At 41.8% G+C, this 5,760-nt stretch overlaps 1 long non-coding RNA gene across 1 annotated transcript; it reads left to right on the top strand.

Moving 5' to 3' along the window:
* Window positions 1-862: 862 nt before the first annotated feature.
* On the top strand, window positions 863-5,507 carry LOC144339519 (uncharacterized). Its single transcript, XR_013414549.1, has 2 exons — window positions 863-1,421; window positions 4,677-5,507. It is a non-coding gene; the product is annotated as an uncharacterized LOC144339519 (long non-coding RNA).
* Window positions 5,508-5,760: the final 253 nt, after the last annotated feature.

Raw genomic sequence — 5,760 nt, 5'->3', positions numbered from 1 at the left:
ATAAGTGAGTACAAGAGGAAAGAAAACAAAGATAAGTCAATTTATCATCAATCTATCATCCAACTACATATGTGTATATACACACAAACATCTTGAAAGCAAAATAAGGATAAAGTATGCATGACAGTCACAGTTCTTATTTTTGTTACTGGTCATGTGGTCATAGTTGGTATTTGTAACTACTTTCTTCCACTATTTATTCTGTACTTGTTTTGTCTTCAGCAAGCACTTCAACTGGTTATGGTATTTTACCTCTTTACCTGCATGGGTGACCCAAGCCTTCTGCTATGTTCTGAATGTGTCCCTTGAAATATATATGTTGGAAATTTTATCCTCAATGTAAAAGTGTTGGGAAGTGGGGACTAATGAGAGATGTTTAGGTCACGAGAGTTCTGCTCTCATGAATGAATTAATGGCATTGTAAGAAGGGCTTACAGAAGCATGTTCCTCTTCTGCCCTTCTGCCATTTAAGGACACATTGTGCATAAACTTTTAACCTTTCACCTTGTGCTGTATGTGGATGCAGCAAGAAGTCCCTCAATAGATGATGATGATTTGATGTTGGACTTCCTAGTCATAGGAACTATGAGAAATACATTTCTGTTCCTTGTAAATTACTGTCTGTGGTCTTCAGTTAGAGAAGCATGGAAAGATTAAGACATTTTTATTACTGAATGGTCTGCTCCATTATTGGAAATGCCTGTTTTAAATTGTAGTTTTTCATTGACCTTAACCACAGGGCATAAGAGTACTAAGAGATTCCCTAAGGGAGCTCCTGTATTAAAGACATACTCTCCCTTACCTCTATTGTGGAGGAGTAGGCCAATTTCCCACTGGTATTCAAAATTAATTGTCCGGAGCTGCACGCCCCGGCCATAGCAAATGATAGCTGACGATTGGGAACGCCTGAGCTCTATTCATTTCCACCCCACGCCTTCTCCCTATCTTTGCCTTTTCTCCCTGTATTAATACCTCATAAAAGATGGCGCTCTTCCTGCTTCTTCTTCACCTATTTTTCCCGCGCCCGTGAAAATTACTACCTGACAGCGCAGGTGCAACATGACCTTCGACCAGAGAAACCAATACCTATCTGGCCACGCCTCCACTATGAGATCATTTTAGCCTTGGCCCAACCCCTTTCCCTCCAAGTGTATATAAGGCACTGCATTACCGCCATTAAAAGAGACTTGATCAGAGCACTGTCTTGTCTCCATTTCTCGTATCTCTTGTTCCCCAAATTCCCACCCCCTCCTCCAGGGCCTGCTTCGACTATCCCACGGGCCGGGATACGTGGCGCCCGAACAGGGACCTGGAAACGAGGGACTCTGTGAGGAAGAGGACGCCAAAGGATGGTCGACCGCTAACAAAGACAAAAGGAATTAAACTGATCACCGCGGGAACCTGCCGCGTCAGGATCGAAGGTAAGTGACGCGTCCGAAATGGGACAAGAATTAAGCCAACATGAAATATATGTAGGACAATTAAAAGAGGCTTTAAAGATACGAGGAGTAAAGGTTAAAGGTAATGACTTGTTTAAATTTTTTGATTTTGTAAAAGATATTTGCCTTTGGTTCCCACAGGAAGGAACTATTGATATCAAAATATGGCGTAGAGTAGGGGATTGTCTTCAGGACTATTATAATACTTTTGGGCCAGAAAAAATTCCTGTGACTGTTTTCTCTTATTGGAACCTCATTAGAGATTTAATAGATAGGAAGGAGGTCGATCCGCGGGTCGTGGCTGCGGTCGCTCAGACAGAGCATATTTTAAAGGTTAGCTCCCGTTCTAACCTTGCAAGGCCTCTGCAAGATACGGAGGAGGGTCTCATTTCCCTCAAGGGTGATCGTGGGAGTGGATCCCAGTGGATGTGCGGATGGCTGGGCGGGTCTTGCATGTTTGCAGTTTTTGTAAATTTGTCGAGTACCATCTGAAAATAATTATTACTATTCAGTGATTCTCAAGCTTTCTCAATTTTGGCAGTGTATATGAACCACCTGAAGATTGTATTTTAATTGGTTAAAACAATGGTTCTCATTGAGTTTCGGCCTTCAGTGTGCATGAAACTCACTTGGGAGGCTTGTTCAATCACAGCTTGCAGAGCTCTGCCCTCCAAGTTTCTGATTTGCTGCGTCTGGGGTGCAGACCATTATTTACTTATCTACCATGTACCCAGGTGATGAGGTTTTTGGTCTTGTAGGCATGCTTTGCGTTTACAAGATTTAAGAGCAGTAAATATCACTATGATCCTTATGGGTGCCTTACAACCAGGATTACCTTCACCGGTTGCGATTCCTCAAAAATATTTTAAAATCATTATTGACCTTAAAGATTGCTTTTTTACAATTCCCCTTCATCCTGCTGACCAAAAAAGATTTGCCTTTAGTCTTCCATCTACAAATTTTAAACAACCAATGAAACGCTATCAATGGAAAGTCTTACCTCAGGGTATGGCTAATAGTCCTACCTTGTGTCAAAAATATGTAGCTGCTGCTATAGAGCCAGTCAGAAAAACGTGGGCACAAATGTATATTATACATTATATGGATGATATTTTAATAGCAGGAGAAATTGGCGAACAAGTCTTACAGTGCTTTGCTCAACTCAAACAAGAGTTAGCAGCAGCTGGACTACAAATAGCCCCAGAAAAGGTACAATTACAAGATCCATACACCTATCTTGGTTTTCAAATTAATGGACCCAAAATCATTAATCAAAAGGCAGTTATACGTCGTGATCATTTAAAAACTTTAAATGATTTCCAAAAATTACTGGGAGACATAAATTGGCTTCGACCGTACTTAAAACTCACTACAGGAGAGTTAAAACCTCTTTTCGATATATTAAAAGGAGACTCTAATCCAAAATCTCCCAGGTCCATTACTAAAGAAGCATTAATGGCACTCCAACAGGTAGAACATGCCATTGCAACACAATTTGTTACCAGTATTGACTATTCTCAGCCATTAATATTCCTTATTTTTAACACAACAATAACCCCTACTGGCCTATTTTGGCAGAACAATCCCATTATGTGGGTACACCTGCCCTCCTCCCCTAAAAAGGTTTTGTTGCCTTATTATGATGCCATAGCTGATCTAATTATCTTGGGAAGAGAAAACAGTAGAAAATACTTTGGAATAGAACCCTCTACCATTATACAGCCCTACACTCAATCACACATTCATTGGCTATTACAAAATACGGAAGCCTGGCCAATTGCTTGCGCTTCTTACACTGGCTCAATTGACAACCATTACCCACCTAACAAACTCATTCAATTTTGCAAACTTCATGCGTTTGTGTTTCCCCATATTACCAGCAAAGAACCTCTCAATGACGCATTATTAATTTTCACTGATGGATCTTCCACAGGACTTGCCGCTTACACTTATAATAATGTAGTCGTTAAATTCCAGACCACTTATACATCAGCTCAGCTGGTCGAATTGCAAGCTATAATTGCAGCACTATCAGCTTTTCCTTGTCAGCCACTTAACATTTACACAGACAGCACCTACCTGGCTCATTCAATACCCCTCTTAGAGACCGTGCCTCAAATTAAACATATTTCAGACACAGCTGACCTATTTTTACAATGTCAACAACTTATTCGAAAAAGAACTACTCCCTTTTTTCTTGGGCATATTAGAGCACATTCAGGATTACCGGGACCTTTAACACAAGGTAACGCAACAGCTGACGCGGCAACAAAAATCATAGCCACAGTCACTACAGACAATTTACAACAAGCACAAAAAGCACATGCCTTGCATCATTTAAACGCCCAAACCTTAAGACTCATGTTTAAACTTACCAGAGAACAAGCTCGACAAATAGTTAAACAATGCGCCAGCTGCATAACGTATTTGCCTGTTCCCTATCTAGGAGTTAACCCCCGAGGACTCATCCCCAACGAAATTTGGCAAATGGACGTTACTCACCACTTAGAATTCGGTCAGCTAAAATATATCCATGTATGCATAGACACCTATAGTGGATTCATCAGTGCAACTCTCCAAACAGGAGAGGCCACCAAACATGTCATAGCTCATTTATTACATTGCTTTTCTATTTTAGGAATACCCAAACAAATCAAAACAGACAATGGCCCTGGTTATATAGCCAAAACCTTTTTACAATTCTGTAATACCCTACAAATTAAACATACCACAGGTATTCCCTACAATCCCCAAGGACAAGGTATAATAGAAAGAGCTCATCTATCTTTAAAAACTGTTATCACAAAATTAAAAGGGGGGAGCTGGTACCCCGTGAAGGGTACCCCTAGAAACATACTCAATCATGCCCTGTTTATCCTTAATTTTTTAAATTTGGACAGTCATGGAAAATCGGCTGCCGATCGTTTCTGGCATCCTGAATCTCAAAAACAGTTTGCAATGGTAAAATGGAAAGATCCACTTGATAATTCATGGCATGGCCCCGATCCAGTTTTAATTTGGGGAAGAGGCTCAGTATGCATCTTCTCACAAAAAAATGATGCAGCCAGATGGCTGCCTGAAAGATTGGTAAGACAAATAAATCATAACCATTGTCAGTCCAGGGAAGATAAATCTCCCTGAGAAGTTCTTTCCTTTTTGTTTTTCAGAAAATGAAGCATAACATGAGATTCCTTTGGAGAATAATCGCTCTATATAACATAGTGACAGTCTATGCAGGTTTTGGTGACCCTCGTAAGGCAAGAGAATTATTACGAAAACAATACGGCCAGCCTTGTGATTGCAAAGGGGGACAGGTATCTGAACCTCCGTCAGACAGAATCACCCAGGTGACTTGCTCGGGCAAGACAGCTTACCTAATGCCAGACCAGTCATGGAAATGAAAAGTGCTGTTTTTACGCCAACAAATCCGGAATCGTCAGAGATAAGATAAAGACTTTACAGGAAGAACTAGAAGAGCGCAGAAAAGGTCTGGTCGCTAATCCCTTGTGGACTGGACTCGATGGACTTCTCCCCTATCTCCTGCCATTTCTTGGTCCTTTACTTACTCTTCTACTCTTTCTCACTCTCGGGCCTATAATCTTTAATAAGCTTATGGCATTCGTCAGACAACAAATCGAGGCCTTCCAGGCCAAACCTATACAGGTCCATTATCATCCCTTTGAGATGACTGAAAATGGTGAGTCTTATTTGCCTTAATAAGACCACCTCTCCTGTGTGCTGAACTGGACAGTCAATGACGGGTAAGAGGACACTATCTCCATCGGAGCCTAAGACAGGAGGGCCGCCTTTGCTGCTGCCTTATCCCATGACGGGCCTAGAAGGTGGGGATGAGTTGACCCAACCTAAGACAGGCGCAGTTCCCGAGGGGTCATTTTCTCATCATAAAATAATTAAAAGGGGGACCTGTCCGGAGCTGCACGCCCCGGCCATAGCAAATGATAGCTGACGATTGGGAACGCCTGAGCTCTATTCATTTCCACCCCACGCCTTCTCCCTATCTTTGCCTTTTCTCCCTGTATTAATACCTCATAAAAGATGGCGCTCTTCCTGCTTCTTCTTCACCTATTTTTCCCGCGCCCGTGAAAATTACTACCTGACAGCGCAGGTGCAACATGACCTTCGACCAGAGAAACCAATACCTATCTGGCCACGCCTCCACTATGAGATCATTTTAGCCTTGGCCCAACCCCTTTCCCTCCAAGTGTATATAAGGCACTGCATTACCGCCATTAAAAGAGACTTGATCAGAGCACTGTCTTGTCTCCATTTCTCGTATCTCTTGTTCCCCAAATTCCCACCC

Source organism: Macaca mulatta, chromosome 2 (assembly GCF_049350105.2).
Source record: "Macaca mulatta isolate MMU2019108-1 chromosome 2, T2T-MMU8v2.0, whole genome shotgun sequence".
Taxonomy (NCBI): Eukaryota; Metazoa; Chordata; class Mammalia; order Primates; family Cercopithecidae; genus Macaca; species Macaca mulatta.
This window is presented reverse-complemented; position numbering and strand designations above follow the sequence as displayed.